We start from the raw sequence: 19,644 nt of genomic DNA on the forward strand, positions 1-19,644 counted from the left end.
AAGTGCAGTGACTGAACTGCAGTTTAGATCCGATCAGAGCCCGCATAAAAGGCGAGCAACAAGTTTCACTGTTGAGGCGTGAGAGGAGAGCGTCGGTCAGAAAGCCTGTCAGCAAGGCAAAATGTTTTTCTGCAACATAAACTGCCAAACCGTGAGGGATGTGCTGCCCTGCTAGCATCTCTGAGTTCCGCACCTCTTTGTTAATGAATGTCAAGACAATAATTTTGTTAGAATTTATTGACTGATTACACTCGAAACCATTAGGTCCACCAAATGAACTAGTTTGTTTTGTTATTACAATGGTTTGTTTTCAGTCAGGTCTAGTTCAGTACATTTTCTAAAATAATGCATAAACTTGTTATAGAATATGAAAATCCAGCTGGCAAACTTGTTGTTCAACATAGATTCCAGGTTTGCCAGGAATCCCTCTTCTTTGATATGTATGGAAACCAAGCCAAACATAATTTCAGTATATTTATAGGGTGTTTTCCAATTAGCCAAGCTGTAATAATATATTTATAGATGGTTTGGGGCTGTCTGGATTCAAAGGTGGGTTTGAATCTTTAATCCAAAAACATAACATGACACCACATCGCCCTGAAATGCTGAGTATTATATTTCTTAACGATGTTTTCCCTATTTTTTTTTAAGATAAAGCAAAATAAATTATCCTGAAATGATGGAATACATATTCATCTACATGCATTGATTCCTTTAAATTGTGTTTTTTATCTCCTCCTTATAGCTAAGAGATAGCTTTAGCTGATGTGGAGGAAGTATTTCTGTAAATATGTCAACCACTGAGCTACCTGATGCCCTTTATCACTGCTGATGCATATTAGCTACTTCAAGTTCAATGTATATGCATTACTGAACACACAGTTATTCAAGATAATATGATGTAAGAATGCTAAAATACTTAGGCTGCTAAGAATATTTTCATGTCAGTGCTGAATAAATAATGCAATCATAAAAATGAGTTCATGTGCAGAAAAAGTTACAGCATATTCACAAAGTCATTGCACTGAAAAGAAGGAAAATAATTTGTCCCAAAGCCTAGAGAGTTTTCTGGAAAATAAGTTAGCTGGGACTGATGTAATGTACATCCATTGGTAATTGGTCTGTATTATTTATTGGATCCCATTGTTTAAAAAAAAAAAAAAAGAGCATTTAAGGCTTGTGTTTCTACATAACACATTTAAACAGTTTTAAGTGCAATTCAAGTCATTTCAGATTCCTTCAACACTTGGGAAGGTGACTGTTTTCCTCCTTTGTTTCCTATAAAACACGCAAGTATTTTATTTTGCTTTACTGACACTTATTCTAGATCTTGTTGTTGCTGTTTTTCAAATGAATTAACAGATGTAATTTGCTAAATCACACATGAAAATTCTCTTTATTTTTTACATGTGTAATTTCAAATGGATAAATATGTGACCCATCTATTTTTCTTTTCAGATTGCTTGCCAGTTAGCTTAACTGCCTCTTGCTGCATATTGTGACCCTTATCTTTGACCTTCTCTGTCTCTTGACCCAAGCTCTTTGGAGTCTTGACTTCAAGTGTTTGATCAGATTTTCCCTGAGAACCTGTCACTTGAACATCAGCCTGTGAAAAGCTGTCTATTACATCTAAGCAAATGAGGACCTCTTTATGACCTGTTGCTCACGCTGCTTGTAAACTCATATACTACAAGCAACTCTGCCTTAAAGAATCGGTAACCTAAAGTCTTTTTCCTTTCTTTTACTTTAGTGTTGATGGTCTCTCCTGCCAAAATGCACGATGTGTCAGCAATCCTCCCTCCAGCCAAAGAAGGCTAGACGCAGCTTGCCGTGGAGCCTGTCAACTCCATGTGTCAGCCTGAGGGAATTAAATGAGAGCAATGAAACGTGCCTTCTACCTCCAGTGTCTCTAGCCTCTAGCACCTACTGGTACATAAGCAAAGGAGGAGGAGTAGCACAGCTGGCCTGGCTCCAGTCCCATAGTTTTACTCTTAATAGCAAATGTTTCTAGTGCAAACTTGTTCCAGCTTATTTTACAACTCATTTAGAAACTGCAGTGTTAAAACTACTTTAGCTTCACTACTCATTTCAATCCACTTTTCAAGTTATAGAGCTGATCCAGCAGTCATTAAACAGCAGCGTTTTGTTGCTTACAGAGATCTGGATTCAAAGATATCCTGGATTTGTGCCTCAGTAATGGTTCTTGAGCTCTGGTAAATGCATTAACTGTTAACTTAAACTAGTCTGTCAGTCTGACACAATTTCATTCTGAATTGCAGAGAAGCCTGTGCAGTTCATCTTTCTAGCAGCAAAAGAGGTCATAAAGTGAATATAAAACATGGAAAGCAGGTTCAACTCCTGGCCCACCATCCACTTTTTTGTACGCTGTGAGCTCTCTCAGGGCAAAACACTGTCAAAAGTGACTGCTGCCTTTGAGAACTTAATTTTTCAGCCACCCAAGGGCAGGCACATACTGCAGAGCTTTCCATAGCCAGGAGCCACCAGCCTCCATGGCAACCCTGGGTGATCTTGAAAGTGTCTCAGATCAGACCACTCTTGAAATCAGCATCCTTAGCCTTTCTGTAATTCTCCCCTCGCTAAAATGAGAATAATATGAAATTCCTAGATGTAGTTTGATATCTGCTAATCATGATCTTATTTTGATTACAGAAGCACAAGATTAAAAAAAAAATACATAGAATTCAAGTTCAGAAGCAGAACAATCTCAAATGTGTGTAGTTGATGAAAGGGTGACAGTGACTAACTTCAGTTCTTGCATCAGAAGAAAGTGCAAAGTAGGAAAGCGTGTGTAATTTTGATCTAATTTTGATCTAATGTTTGCCTTGAGAGCACAACACAACCACAGCTGCTCATCCTCTAGTGAAGATGCATATACCCAACTTGTGGCTATAAGCAATAGTGATCTGTTCCTGTAGGAAGCACAGGGCATCACTTTATTGTATTTGTGCGGCTGCACACGCTCAGTCATTGCCAGTCTCCATGGCTGTTCATAATGCAGTAATAATCTCCTTTCTGTTTTTAAAAGTGCATGAGATTTACACACCACAGTAGCAAAACTGTGCAATGCTGGCATGAATAATGTGTTATGACAACCCCTCAGGGAGCAACTCCTGTTGGCAGTGTGTGTGTAACCCCTGGATGGCCTGCTGCACTGGTAATGGCACGGTAACAATGGAAACGTGAGCGTGGCCTCGGGTGTCGCATGGCTTGGCTTGGCGGGCTCAGCTGTGCTGGCAAGGCAATGCAGCTCAACACCAAAACGGACGGAGAAGTGGCTAGTGGTCACTGTAGAGGGCCGTCTGCTAGATGACCCAAACTCTCTATGCTATATCAAGAAAAGGTTTTATAAGAGAGCTGCTGAACTTTCTGTGGAATTAAACTTTAGTCGTGTCTCACTCTGTTGTGTATGCTGTCTGTAACAGTAATCCGCTGTAACACTACTGCAAAATTGTTCTTGCTCTGTTAGTAATGATCTATCAGTGCAATTTGCTAGTGCCTGTTATCCGTGCTAATATCTGTACCTTACCTGTTATCTATAAAAAAAAGATTATAAGGAACAGAGGTAATGTTCTGAATAAAATGTATGTAAAACTCTTTTTAATAAGAGTAAATATTGAAAGAGATGGCATTAATATCTTGAAATACACTGTACCAGTAGCTGTAATGGTGTTTGGAAGCATGATTTCCCCAGATTAGGAAGGGGACAATATTATCAAAGGGGAAACAACTTGGGCACCCAGCTGCAGGAAAAGCCATTAGTGGCATTTATGTAGATCATATATTTCCCTTCATTATCATGAACTGATTCTCTCTAGGTACCAAGGGCACCTGCCTCCAGACAGACGGCTCATTACCCACTTTCTCCCTTACCGATGGGATCTGGAGAAGCTGCATATTCTTCTGCAGTATGCATCTGGCCTGTGCCAATTTCTTAAGTCACCACACCAGTTTATGGTGATGGTTTTCTGTGGCAGAGACACACAGAATTATTTTGTGGTAAGATCCTGAAGTCAGATCAACATTTTTATTTACCTATCATTTTATCCATTAACCCTGCAGTAATTGTAGTGCAAACGTCCTTATTCTTGCTTCCACTTTTTGTTAAACAAAGCATCAGCAGCTGGCCAGCCTTCACTGGTACAGCTCAACACTTTACCTGCACTGAACACAGGCCAGACTTTGATTCCTCAGCCTTTTTCAATGGGTGCCTCTTCCTGACTCCTGCCAGCCCAAAGGATTAAGAATAATGCTCCAGCAGTTAGATATACAAACCTACATCTATCCATAAACTACACAAATTGATAAATATTGCTGTGCCAGCTACAACATGTCTAGCAAAACTAGATTTGCTGTGCACAATTACTCAATTAGCTCCAGTGTAATCTAATCAGGTTATCTGAAGACACTGATTTTAGTAGCTTAGAAGAGGGGTTCCCAAACTGTTCATGCATTCTCCCCAAGCATGCATGGTTTGCAGGACAGTATAGGAGTTGCTTTCATTACCTGTGGCCACCACCACTGCTGCTGGTAGTGGTCCCTGCCACCGGTGTAACCGCCAGTGGTGATACCTGGCTTTAAAAGTTTGTGAAAGCCACATTCAGAAACTTGTTTCCCCTCAAAGAGGGTAACCAGGGCATCTGAATGAGCTTTAGCAACCTTTAGCTAGGCCAGCTCAAACCTGCAACTAACGAGGATCTCGTAGTCCTGGACTACCAACCACAAGCCTTTGTTCTCCTGGTGGTTGTCTGCGCTAGGTACACACAGCAGGTCAGGTAAACATGTCTCAGCCTCATTTAGCTGTTGCGAGGAATCTGTTTTACTGTGTACCTGTTTCTGATGGGCTGTTCACAAGGTCAAGAGCTTTTGAACACTATGTAAGCTTCTGGTTACCGCAGTTCAGCGTTTCAGTTGGGATTACGTTAGCTAATAAACAAGAATGTTTTAGGGCACTTAATGCTGCACTAAAACACCGCAGGTGCAAAGTGCCACAGGCGTGTGATTTGTATGTGCTAAAAAAAAGTTCACTTTTGTATTGGTTTGAGTATATTCTGTCCATACCACTCCAGTTTTATGTCAGACTAGATATTGCCAGTCCCCCCCAGACAACGTAAAGCCAGTACAAATACCATATTGTGTACTCTGGATAATTCAGCAGCAGTGCAGTCGTGTGCTCCTGCCCAATCCATTTGGACTGCTAGGTGATCCAGTACCACACAAATCAAACGTTAATGGTCCTGTCAGTATGTCCTTACTGAAACTGGGGTTTCTTAATTGTCTCGGCCTCTCTTCTGTCTGGCACACATATGAACACAAAGAAATCTAATATTTACCAGAGCAGCTGTTTCCTACCTCCTTCCCCGCCTGTAGCCCCCCGGGACACCATCCTAATAGAGTTCTGTGTAAACAGCAGTTGGCAAAAATCCTAAAGTCCCTTCAAAGGCAAATATGACATCACTGTGACACGTTGTCTCAAATTTCTTGAGAAAATTATTTCCTCAAGATAATGCCCACCAGAGAAATTCAGCAAGATGAGGGTGTTCCCGGAGGGCCTCATCCATGGCTGTGCATTGTCCCCAAGCCCTGACAGCCAGATCTGGGCTGGTGGAGGGAAGCTCTCAGGGCCTTCACAAAACAGGCACAGTGGGCCTGGCCTTGTTTGCAGGTGATCTGCATAAACACGATGCTTTCTAGTATTTTCTTTGTATTTGTAGTAAAATCTAAAGCTCCCATTTACTGTTGGAAAGGAAAATGCCACCCAACCAGCAGTCTGGTCCTTATAGCACCTGTTCAGTCTCAGTGTCCAAAAGTCAAGTTTCAGTCCATTTAATCCTGCATGCCTTTTCAATTTCAGACATACCAGAGCTTTCAGTACTTTTGAGAAAATATATGCCATTAAATATGATACATTAGATTCATTTCAACATACCTGACTTGCAGCAGTACTGTTCCAAAGATAATTGCATTTGGGTTTTTCTTTCCATAACAGTACCTTGAAAAAAAATCTGCAATTTTCTTCTCTTGCGTAGCTCCTGCTAAAATCAATGGAGTGACCTCAGTGGCACAGTCTACTTAAGGTATCTCTTCTTTCCCCAGACCTGATTAGCTGCTTTGCAGGCCAGATCTAGCCATAGCATCACTGGCTCATCATCTTGCTATGAGATTTTAAAAGGATTATGAAAAGGATTATGTATGATAACCTTTTATCCTCCTGTCACTGTCTTGAACTTGGTCTGTGTGAGCAATGGCTTGATGTCATTTACGGGATCACTCTGCAGTTGTAAATTCTAGTAAAACTTTTCCTCAAGTAAATTGGCTGTAAATTGGCACAAAATCCCCAGCACAAAGAGGACATGTACATGTTGGCAAGAGTCCAGAGGAGGGCCACAAAGATGCTCAGAGGGCTGGAGCACCTCTCCTATGAAGACAGGCTGAGGAAGTTGGGGTTGTTTAGACTGGAGAAGAGAAGGCTCCAGGGGGACCTTATAGTGGCCTTCCAGTGCCTAAAGAGGGCATGCAGGAAAGCTGGGGAGGGACTTTTTACAAGGGCATGTAGTGATAAGATGAGGAGTAATGGCTTTAAACTGAAAGAAGGTAGCTTTAGATTAGATATAAGGAAGAAATTCTTCCCTCAGAGGTTGGTGAGGCACTAGAACAGGTTACCCAGAGAAGCTCTAGATGCCCCATCCCTGGAGATATCCTGAAGACAGGGATGATGAAAGCATTCATGTAAGGAGCAATATCATAGTAAGTTAAAACTAGCAATGGTGATACTTACTGTTTTTTAAAGGGTAGTTCAGGCAGATGTTCCACCACTCCTGGTAGCATAAACAAGTTGAAATCCGTTTTTCATCCCAACAGGGATGTAAACATTGCAGGAAAGAAGCCATGTGAACATTAGGTAGATTTTTTAATGCCAGTTTTAAAATACAAATGCATGGGAAAAACTCATTCTCTTAGTTGACTTATGATGGAAGTTTCCATTTGGTTTTGGATTTACACATCCAAAAAAATAGGGTCAACTTTTTCAGAATACCCCCTCTTTTTTTTTTCCATCTCCCAGCCTGCACAGTCTCTAGTGTAGCAGCATGGTAAAGACAGGCTAATTGTGACTAATTAACACCCATTTGTGAAACTGTTGGGACCACCAGGCCAAGCAGAAACCTATATCCCACCTTATATTTGGAGGAAAGTGTACAGGGTAAAGCACTGCTGAACAGTAGTAAAATACTTAGCTATCTATCTGTCCACACATAGCCTCCAGTGTGACATTAACCTCCCTCAGAGTATTTTGTCTGGTGGATATAATGCTATGTAGAAATAATTGGAAGTTACGTATTTCATGTGCAATCACCTGATGAAAAAAGAAAAATCATAATTTTCCTATATAAAAAGCTTCAAATTTTCCAAAAACTTTAATTTGTGTTGAGGGAAAACAAAAGGAAAGAGAAAGAAAGAAAGAAAGAAAGAAAGAAAGAAAGAAAGAAAGAAAGAAAGAAAGAAAGAAAAGAAAGAAAGAGAGAAAGAGAGAAAGAAAGAAAGAAAGAAAGAAAGAGAAAGAAAGAAAGAGAGAAAGGAAGAGAAAGGAAGAAAGGAAGAAAGGAAAAAAGAAAGAAAAAGAAAGAAAGAAAGAAAGAAAGAAAGAAAGAAAGAAAGAAAGAAAGAAAGAAAGAAAGAAAGAAAGAAAGAAAAAGAAAGAAAGAAAGAAAGAAAGAAAGAAAGAGAAAGAAAAGAAAGAAAGAAAGAAAGAAAGAAAGAAAGAAAGAAAGAAAGAAAGAAAGAAAGAAAGAAAGAAAGAAAGATCGGAAAGTCTCCAGCTGCTCTGTTCTTATCAGAAATTAGACTTAGTAGAAATAGTATCAGGAAAAAAGTTTGAAATTCATTTGATGTGTTAATTGGACAATAGCAACAGGATCCAAGAAGGTAATCCAGACTGATTCCATTATCACAGCTGGTGTTTTGGTCTTGCTTGAGAAAATGGGTATTTTTGTTTTCCTCTCCATTTTGGATCTCTCCTTTATGCATGGGTCGGGCTGGCAGTCTCTGTGAAATTGTTGCCTTTTCAAGCTTAGAAGAATTATTTGAGAGTTAATATGTTTGATTCTTTTTTCAGCTCGCAGCCTTATCTCCCTCCCAGACACAGTCAACCTCAAATCAACAATTTGCTGTTGAAGATGTTACATTAGTTCCTGTCATAACACGCTGCATCTGTCCTCCTTACTATAACTTTAAAATGTAACTGTAATGCAGCAGCTCTTCCAAGTGATTTTCCTCCTACTCTTTCTACATCTGCACTTACTCCACCCCTGATACTCACTGAACACTGAAAGCATGGTATTAAGACAGTTTAAGGAAGGCATATTTCTCACATTTCTTCTGTGTATACAATGTTTAATCGTCAATAAACGATGCTTTTCTAATCTATATTTTACATTTATTGAGAGCCACTGCTCATCTCTCAGACATACTTCTGACTGTGTTTTGAATTGGATTATTTAAGAAGTACTGAGAAAATGCCTGAAAACCTTTATTGGTATGATATCACTTCTAACAGACAAAGAAGTCATACTTGTTTTTCCCGGACACTTTGGCTAATCATTTTTCCTGGGAACTTTGGCTAAACCCGACAGCATAAAGGCTTGCTGGAAGAAGGAAACGAGGGCCCACACATCCCACAGGGTACAGGAACTGAGGTGATGGAGTAAGGGTTAGGTCCAACAAGACCTTTTATCAGCAGTTTCTCTCAGAGAAAGTCCTAGGAGATCCTAGTTTAAACTTAAAGCTAATCTCCTAGCAGTTTCCAGAAAAGAATGGAAGCAGCACCATGTTTTCCTGTCCACTTGCGGCCTGACTTCTAAAGCAGCCTGTGGTTTTGGATGGCTCCTACCTCCTCACCAGGGCAAATCGAATCTTTAATCTCTGTGTGGGGACAATGCAGATTTTATGGCACAACAGTTTCTCTGAAGACTTGAGTGCTGACTTTCTTTTCAATATTGGCCTGAATCCACTAAACTGTGCATGAATGTACAATACCAGAAATTTTCCACTGCAGCCAATTCATTATAACTACAGTCTGTTTTCTGGCTTGTTCAGTGCAGAGAGATTGAAGTCAACAATTTCTTCTGTTGCATTTTGGTCAATAAATATCCTGGTCCGGATTCATTCCTAGTGTAACTCCAATGCTGCAATGATTTTTTCTCACTCCCTGAGTAAAACTGTACAACCAAAAAGATGACAAACCTTCAAAAGTATTCTGCTGGAAATGTCACTGAACAAAGACAAATGGAAAAATTTTAATTTAAAATTTGCTGAAGATTTGCTGACAACTGGTTGTTAAGCAGATCTCTTCAGAGTGAAGTTTAGAAAATAATCATAAATCAAAGTGAAATACAAGATCTGTTAAATAAAGATGTTTAGAAACATTTATTTTTAAGCTATACCTTCCAGGGTTCTCAGGCAATATATGGACTGTTGACAGCTGTATTATGACTTGGGCAAATGAAGAAAGCTGGAGAAGTGGCAATGAGGGAGGACAGCATGAGTCTGTATTTTGCTTTTTTATTACCACATCGCCTCTGGCTTTGAGACCCAGGCAGAGGCCAGCTGTAGTGGGCAGGCAAATTTACAGATGTTAACACTTGCCTCCGGCATTTTCTTTCAAAGAGGTTATTATCTGCAGTTGTCTGCTGGCTAACGTGCAGTTTGAAAGCAAAAGCCAAAACTTAACTTGGGCATACAGGGTACGGACCAGTAACCTCGGACATTGTGCTTTAGCAACTGAAAGCGCATTCAGAGCGTGATTATTTTTCAATGGATCTGAAATCCCGGCTCTGCGCCACGGCCGGGACGCGGCAAAATGGCGCCGCCGCCGCTAGGTGGCACGAAGCCGATGCGGCGGGAAGGCCGCGGGGCGCCATGTAGCGGGCGGCCGGCGGGGGGGGAGCCCGTCGCCGCCACACCGGCCGTGCCGGGCTCCTGTGGAAAACCCGCTTCATTCCGATTTGCTAAGCGGTTTTCTACATAAAAGGGGAAGGAGGAGCGTGTTCGCGACAGGACTACATGAAAAGTCATTGCCGTGACTTAAGTTTTCTCTGTATTGCCGCAGCCAGGCCTTTAAAGCGCGCACTTTTTTCTCTTTCCGGCTTGGAGTTAGAGCGATGTGGAGAGCCGGGGCTGCACCATAAAACCTCGTCCAGCTGACTGACGCTGCTGTCCCATTCCCCCTATCCACAGCCACACCTCTCGTTGGGTCCAAGCTTGCTTTCAGGCCTCGAGGTTGTACATGCCAGCCTCACAGCACCGCTTTTAGGCCGGACAGATCCCTCAGTGCTTCCAGTTCATGCAGGCAATCCCCAACATTTCTTCAGGGATATGCACTCTTCGTATCTTACACAACTCATCTTTTATTCAGATTCGCTAATACCTAATCCATTACTTCACACAGCATTTGTAAGTGATTATGATGATCAATCTCCCCTAAAACACAGGAAGGCTGGCCGCGCTGCTTACGATGCGGGAGACTGAGAGCTACAGAAATAAGTTCTCGTTAGGCTTACAACTGTTGGTTAAGCTTTTGTAACAAAATTTTATTTCTTCAGCATCACAGACGTGGAGAGCACTTTCAAGAGAAAATATGGCAGGCCCTTTTTCTAAAACAACTGTGCTTTAAATGTGGTATCATACATGCAGAAGGCACTTGAAAGAAAGCAAATGGAAGGTCCTTGTACCAAAGCACCTGTACTTTAAATGAGATTAAGCGCAGGATAAAATGACAATAAACAAAGGGCTAGATGAAAGGCTGGCAATGGGAAACAGTCAGACTTAATAATATGACCATATCTTATTTCCTCTTTAGATTTTTTTTTTAATACAGTAAATTTATTGTAATAGGATTTCTGGACAGCATCCACTTTGAAAGCCTGTGTAGAGGTTAGCAATAGAAGAGTGGCTGAAAAAAACTGAGTCACAGCAAAGGGTTTTAAGGGAGTCTGAGGTTGCAGGAAGCAAGAGATCAGAGACTAGTCCTCTGGAAACACTTTTAACAATACCTATTTCTTATAGAGACAGCGTATTTTAATGCATTGCTCTTATGTAAGTTCCTGAGTCATTTGTGTCAAATGTGAATTTGGTTTGATTTCCTGGAAGTGTGATGCTACATTCAGACACTACGGTGACGAAGGTTATATACATGAACACAGTCAGAAGTTGCGTGCAGGGGTAAGAGTTTCCTTACAGGAAACTTGATTTTTGCCAGAAAACTCACCATGTTCTCAATTTTGGTCAAAGAGTTTTTTCCCCAAAAAAAAAAAGGGGGGGGGGGGGGGGGGCAGGGCAGGGTAGGGTAAAATATTCTTGTTTTATGAATCACAGAGGAAACTAAACTATTTTTGACAAAATTTTCATTTTGCCCGAAACTGTTTTTTTTGTCAGCGTAAGTTTCATTCAGCAACATTCAAACATTTCTAAAACATGTATATGAATTGTCACACTGCAAGTGCCTTGCCTGAGAAGGACCACTGTGGTTTAAAAGGCTGGGCTGTAGGCTATGGTCCTGAATCCGAGGTCGGGCTCACAGTCCAGCTCATCTGCAGGAAGCAGAACTGTACACCTGCACAGCTCATGCCTGGAGCAAAGGCACAGAGTGACTGCTGGGAGTCAGTAGTTGCCAAAAAAAAAAAAAGCGTAAGTGCTCACATCAGGGATGCCTAATCAAAACCCAACAAATTCAAAATATCCCCTATTCATGCTCTTCCTTTGCAAAGAGAGGCTGGAATCTGGGCTATTCCACACGCAATCTGTGTGTGCTATTTCAGAGCACCAAAAGAAATCCAGGGAGAGGCACTCACTGTTGCAGCCAGAGCCCAAAAAGCACAGCCCTGGACTTCCTCGTAAAGTGTGCTTTGCCCCTTTCCAGCCCAACCCTTTGCCTCCACCCAAAGTTCAAAACGACACACCATTTCTTTGCTGCACAACTTTCCTGAGCAAAACAGCCTGTTTGTTATTGATGGGCTGATCAGATTCAGGGCTGTGCTATAATCAAAGGAACTAATTTCGACCAAATCTTCCTGGGAGAATCTCCCTGCTTATTAGATCTTCTTTTTCTCTGATTTCTGTTCCTTCTAAAAATAAATACAGATCAGTAACTGGAAATCTGCTGTCCTAGTAGCAGCCCTTCTATTATTAATATATTATTTTCCTGAAGGAAAGTGTTTTCTTATGTCAAAACATTGCATGGGAGTGCTGTCTGAGGTGCTACACAAAACATCTGTACATGTTCCCATTAACTGCTCGCGTGCCAGATCGATATTCAAACAGGGTCACTTGTTCTCCACGATAGCGACAAGCATCTAAAAACTCTCTAAAAACTGGGTGGTTAATGTGAACCAGGCATTTTTAAAATAGATCATCCAGCCCACCCATGATTATAAGGCTGAGCATAAGGGAGCATGTTTTACAAGGTCAGTTCCAATTAAAGCTCCTTTCCCAACCCAAATATCTTTAATCTCCGAAGACTACTTGTGTGCATCATTTCACTTATGTAAGTCTGTTTTGTGATTGCTTCCAATTATTTCCCTGCCCACGTAGCTCTCTCACCCTCATCCACCATGGTTACAAATACACACGGAAAGAAGAAGCCAGCCCTAGCTTACTACAGCTGCTTTCCTGGGGAGCTTTTTGTAGGGCAGTGCTTTCCGAGTGATTTAATACTTTGCAACAAGCAGGCAAGTGGGGGAAGGGAGAAGAACTGCTCAGATGATGACGGTGCTTAGTAGATCATGTCCCTGCTAATTTAGTTACTAGCTTTACTTTTTACTATATAGTTTATACACAGGCATGACACTGCAAAGACAATAAAAAAGAGCTTAGAGGAGGGGTTTTTGACAGCAGAAATAGAATGAAATGCTGGTCTTGAATCTGGCAGACTCAAAACTCCTGGTCTAAACTGGAGGCAGGCTCAGATGTCAAGGGCAGATTTTAAGCTTACTTCTCTGAAGTGATGCCACGCTTTGTCAAACGTACTGTTTTGTTGGAAATCTCACTGAGGTTCCAGTCCAAGTGTGTGTCTTTGGTCTTCAGTATATTGATTCAGGTTGCAACAGAGACCCGCTCGTGAACTCTGGCGCAATCTGGGACCGAGAACGGAAATTGGTTCCAGCCCATTTTAATTAAAACATGCGTGTTAAAGATGTTAATACCACAAAGGTCAATCAGGACACAGACCATTATATTACGTGAACAGAGCAAAAGAGTATCTTTCAACTAACTCTACCATAACATACTGATTTCTTTCTTACTTTTCAGCAGGCATAAGAAAGGGCGGGCTTCTGCAGCTCCAGGAAGGGGAGTGATTCTGCCTGATTCAACAGTGCCCATTTGCCTCCCTGCTTTGCATCACCCCGCTGGCACACAGGGAGGTGGAAGGTGGCCTCCTGGGCTCGCTGCCCTCCCCTGAGGAACTTCCATGTCCCCCCACAGAGAGGGGAGAAGCAGGAGGAGGGTGGCTGCTCGTGGTCCTCCCAGCCTTGGGAGGATGGAGGAGCCTCCAGGCTACAAGTGGCTGTTCTGATACAGCTCGTCCCAGCTCGGGCGTGCCAGAAAATCAGGCCCCATGGAGTTACACCAGCAGGCATGAAAGCAAATTAAGGCCCTGGCTCCTTAATTTCATTGTTATGCATTTTGGTGGTACAATATGACTAATTTGTTAGGAATAATAGTGCTGCACTCAAATATGCCCCTCTCAGAAAGTGTTTCCCCACAGCCTCATTAAAAAAAAATGCATTTGCCTCAGCTCCTGAGAGCAGAGTGGCTCTTTCTAGTGGCATATTCTCTTTTTTTCTAACACCCCTTTGAAACTGCACCATCTTGCCAATGTATTAAGTAAATGGGCTAGGTAGCACTGTGCTTTGTTTGGGTGGTGCATCTGGACAGGCTCTCTCTCCATCCCCACCAAATAAAAATCACTTAAAAAAAAATCTTTTTGAATGGAAATGGCCTTCTTTCTATCACTCATCCATTCCAGTACCAAGGTTTGACATTTGCTGGCTAGGGCTGCCACTAGGCAGCGTGCTTGTAGTGTCAAGACCTTTCATCTGAGCTAAAGAAAGCAGGTATTTATCTGAAAGAAGACCCCAAACATGCACAGAACATTTCTAACCAGTGCCCATAAATGCATCTGATGATAAGGGAATTCTGCCTTTGAACTCATTGTTCCTATCAGATTTGTTTTTAATTGAGTTTGGAGAGTTGCATTGCAAATATTTTTTAGGAAGGAAGCAGTAGTATATAGAAAAGATCGGGTTTTGTGCACTGCCATTGGGGAGCAATGGTGAATTTTGGAATTGTTATTCTACTCCTCTCTGATGATTGTGTTAAGGATGGGAAATTCTAGCATATTTTATTTTCTATGAAGTAGGAAGATGAGAATATTTATCTTAGTGGACCTCACCCAATACGCAAGGGGCCAGAAAAGCCTTACACACTAGAGTCCTCCTACACATTCAGTCTCCATGGTTTCTGCAGTTCTGGCAAATCTAGCCCCAGGTTTTACGTGTGGGTTTCCTAAGAAAGCTGGTGACTGGATGAACTACTCGAATAAAAATGGCATAAAATGGAAAATGTTCTGGTACAATATCAGCCTCAAGATAAAAGGAATTCCTTTGAACGTGGAAATATTTTGGTAATGCCTGAGGGATTTTCCATTGCCCTCCGAGCTCATCATCTGTAATCTCTGCCTCATTGCTTCCCACCGTATTTCAATTTGAAAGACTTCTAAGGTCATAGTAGAAGACAAGAAGTACTAGGAAAGATGCCACATTAAACTGGTATATTTATTACATATACCTGTACAATGAGCCTAGGTTTAGAGGAGAAAAGGAACAAACATATACCTTTGAATGAAGCAATACGGTTATCAGCCAGGTTTGCTGCACTGAGTATTTTCTACATTTTACAAAATATCTCCCATACAAATCCGGTCTTTGCAGAACTTGCTGCGATAAGTGGGTTATCTGGTGAATTGTACCTGAAACGTTATTCCCGATAATCACATTTGATTAGAGAGTGCATCTGTGCTTACTTTCTGCAGGAGTTGCCCACGTTCTGAGGGTCAGGAGTTACACCTGTTTTCACCAAGGCAGACCTTTGGAGCAGATGTTGTATTGATCAGACTTCTAGGACACACATCACGGTAGAGCCCAAGTCACCTTAGGCAGCATATTTCAGAGCTATGTATAAAGAATATTGATTTTTGGCCATGTATTTCTAAACACAGCAAATGCAACATCTGCATCTTCTTCCTGAACTTGCACCTGGCATTTTCAGTTTTTCCTGTGCAGACTGGCTGTAAAACGTTTCTAATACCTAATCCCGCTGAAGTCAACAGCAGCCATCTTCATGTGGACAAGATCAAACTTTGAAGAAGTAGATTAAGATCAAGGTGAAGGAGAGAGACATAAACAACTTCAGCTTCACAGCTTCACGTTGAAAGCCCCTCTCCACTAGCAAATTTATAACAAAGTGCTTTGTCCAGGGGAAAACGCATTGGAAGAAGCCATGCTGTTGCAAAACATTGGACAGCAAACTTCTGTGCTTCACCCTTTACTCCTACCAGCTCATTCTCAGCCGATTCCCAGATTAAAAAGTGAGGCATCATCACAGAAACAGAAAACACAACAAAACAAAATAATGGCCCTGTGGAAAGAAAGGAAACACATCTCACAGCCCAATCACTCAGATCCAAAGGTAGAAGTAAAGGGTTACACTATCACTGATACTCTCAGGAGCCTAACCACCAATATTCAAGAAGGCCTGCCTGAAAGTTATTTTCTTCACACATTTTTACAAGCACAACTTGCAAGTGCAAGCAAGAACATGACCACAGAGTAAGTTTAGGTTTAAATTGGCGATAACTCTAGTGGAGTGGAGACTGTTGTTACCTGGCGGTGCCCAGTAGCTCTTGTGAATTAGGATGGTCCCTGCAGGGAACAACCATTGCACATGGCCATGAATAACACACCGTGCTCTGGTTCTTTGAGCAAAGTAGGTGTGACCCTCTCTAATAAGCAGACACAGGTCCAAAGAATGGGCCCAGCTCACCCCTTGGAGGTAATTTAACGTACAGCTCAAGTTTTTATCCAATGCTGAGAACTTTAGACAAGCTGTATGTGTAACTTATCCTGATAGATACAGGGGTCTTGCTTGCAAATGTTGATCTCGTTGACAAATGCAGGCTATTAAAAGAAGTCTTGCATTAGCAGCAGTGTAGTTAGATGACATATGAGCAAGTCAGAGGTGATTAGGGAGAGAGAGTCCTTATACTAATTGATTGGTTATGTTCTCTATTAATGTAGGGAGCTCATCCACTATGTTTTAGCTAGACATAGGTTTTAAAAGACAAGGTTTTAAAAGTGCCTTTGGCATTGGGAGCTAATATGAAATATACTGCAACATAAAGTTCCTTCAGAAAATGTAGACCTGTTTAACATACTGGCGTTAGGAAGACAGCGAGGATTTTCATGAGTAAAACGTGCAGAATTTGGCCCGACTTTTTATATACTGCCTGAGTGGTTCTGTGTGATTGCTTCTGCATTTGTTTTTGTTTGCAACTAAAAGCAAGATTTTCTGTGGGAATCTGAATTGTGCTCTGTGTACTATTTACATGTGCTGAAAGAAGCAGTGATGTACGATAGGAGCCAGTATGAGACTGCAGCAGAGGAAAGCCATTGAAACATATACATGCTGAACTCATTAACTAAATTTATCCGGTATTATTTTTAGTAAAAGTCCAGATGACTGTGTATCCCCATTACATCTCCCTGGGCTTGTAAATGAGCTATTTGTAAAACAAGAGAGAAAAGGAAGGCTTAATAGAAATTTATCAAATTATCTTTCTAAAATGTGTTTCATCCATGTTGTAGCCAAACACTGAGGGGCCACAGGAGCTGCCCCTGTAGCTCAGTGGTTGCAGCAGTAGGCAGGCCTACACCACATCCCACCTTCAGGTCCTGCCTCCCCAGCTGAGTGCTCTTAATTAAGGCACCATTATTCCGTGTATAAGGGAGCCTCTGCAATAGGAAAGGCTGGAAAAAAAAAAAAAAACTTACGCTGTGAAATAAGTTGAAACCTGGTGCCTTGCTTGTCTCCAGCGGAGGAGGTGTGGAGTCAAGCACCCTCAGGCCAGGGAAGACTTTCACCCTGCCGTCACCACGTCTCAGGCAGGTTTCTCTCCAGGCAGCAGAGACAATGCAGCAGAAAGCCTGAGCAGGGACACTGTCACCGCAGAGTCCCTTAGGAGGACAGACTCCCCGGTCGCAGTGGCTTTTATCACTCCCCTGGCCCGGTGCCTTATTCTCCCCTAGGTCTGCACAGTGCCACGGCTCTAATAGGTGACAGCTGATCATGTACAGAGCATTTCATCCCGGGCTATAGCGGGGATTTTTCCATACTGCAGTGACAGTCAAAACTCGGTTCTAATGGAGAACACCGTTTTTCTCTACCCAGACCTCTCAGCTGAACAAAGCCCTCTGCACCAGTGCTTGCACCACCCCTGCCTCACTCCTCCGCGCTCGTCTTCCCCACCACTGGAGTGTGAAGCATCCTCAGGATGCCAGCAAGCCATCTCCTTCTTCCAGCACCCTTTCCTCTTCACAGATGCTGTTCGCTACGTGTCATTCAAAAGCACAGAAGCAGGCGGTGAGATCACCCTGGCTAATTGCAGTCTGTCCCTCTGGCTCTTGACATCTTCACTCTTGGCAAACAGCGAGACACTGACTGTGGTGGGGGGACAGGGACCTGCTGGGGGAGTTATATGGCAATTAAATCTATGTCAGAATAATTCAGGCACACTTCATTAATTCTGGTGCACCATTGATTTTACTACAATTAAGTTCTGAAGCTTTCAGACTTGGTTGAAATGTCAAATATCAATTAAAAAGAAAAAACTCAAGCATTCACAAAATGGATACTTTCTGGAGATGATTTAGCAATACTTCACCACTCCCTTCCATTTTGGTCACCAGCTCTGATAAACTTCAAGTATGAATCTTCATCTGATAGTGTTAAAACGTTGGCCAATGCATCTGGGAATCATTAACAGTTCAAACTTAGAGTTAAATTCATGAACATTAGCCAAGGAGAGGTAGTTGCCAATGCAGGCTCGCGGACAAAATGGAAATGAGAAAAAACTCTGCTATCATACGTGAGCCAGTGCAAGGTAAAATTAAAATACATAATGGGAGGAGTCAGGCAAGTTTTAACGCGGAGGAAAACGTAACACGGCGGAGCTGATGTATCAATGTCCCTCCTAACTAGAGCTTGTCTCTCATGAGCGGCCCCAAGCGAGCTCTGCTCCTGGTGCCAGGACCAGCTGTGCTGGAGGAGGTTTGTCTGTGGACCCCGTGCACAAGGGTCCACCCTCCTGACTTCCACGTGTTTCCAGTGCACACGTGCTATAAATCCATGTTGCACCTTGCCCGCATCCTAGGAGCAGCTTCCCTGCCTTCCTCTACTCCTGCAGTGGAGAAGGGGAGAGAGCAACAGCATCTTCACAAAGGACATGATAAACATCTCTGATTACGCTCGAGAAGTCTGGAGAGTGAACTTCTAAAATATGATGCTCATTTTGTTAGACACTGTTTGAGGATATTCTAGATGAGGATTAATGAAAACCAATAGCTTTCTAGCTGTGTTTATCGTTTTCTCATTTAATTAGGGACTTAGCTCCATGTTCCAGTGTCAACAGAGCCAGCAAATATTTAAATGAGGTTGGGATACTCGTTTCTTCATTGCTTTGCTTCAGGAGAGGGGATACTCCATTCTCTGTTCCTCCAATATTTTATTATGAAGCAACAAAACAGTTTTTGTTCACATCGTGCACTGACAATAGAGGGGGAGAACGCAAGGCACCGGTGCATGGCAGGCTAACGCACCTTGTGTCTGCATTGTGCAGGAGCGCAGCTGGACTATGGCAAAGTGCTGTCCTAGGCAAAACGCAGCACGGAGCCCCCTGAAGCTCCCTCTGCTCCCCCAGGGGCACTCCATCGCTGGGGACTTTGCTTCCCTGACAGGCAGAGGCAGGGACTTCCCTTGCAGCCGCTCCTGGCACCGCGCTGGAGGCCAGGGGACATCCGGCAGCATTTCCCCGTGCTTGGGTGGGGTGTCCTGGTGTGTCACGCTCCTCCTGCGACACCTCCCTGCTAGGATGCAGTCACTCCTGAATTTTAGGGTTTGCGATCTGATTTTATGCTTTGGGCCAGCCTGCCCGGTGCCAGCAGGCTCGGACATCACCGCACCCACCAGACACTCCTCACCCCCAGGGCATTTCCTCCTGAGCACGAGATCTAGAAAGACACATGAGCTTATGTAGCTTATGTTCCGATGCAGTCACGCGTCTCCCAGACACAGAGACCAAGGCTCAGGTGTGAAGTTCGGCTGCCAGCAGCACATCTAGCGCAGGGGTTGCTGCTGGGAGCTTTCTTGTTTCATGCCAGAGTTCCCCTAGCACGCTGAAAGATCGGGAATGGAAGGCGGCTTCAACCGTAAAGGTAGCATCCATTTGTATTTAATAGCTAGCATTGATTTCCAATTTCATATCTGCTGAACAGTAGCCACCGGCCACATTAAAATTCA

This window comes from Anser anser (assembly GCF_964211835.1).
Source record: "Anser anser genome assembly, chromosome: 1".
NCBI lineage: Eukaryota > Metazoa > Chordata > Aves > Anseriformes > Anatidae > Anser > Anser anser.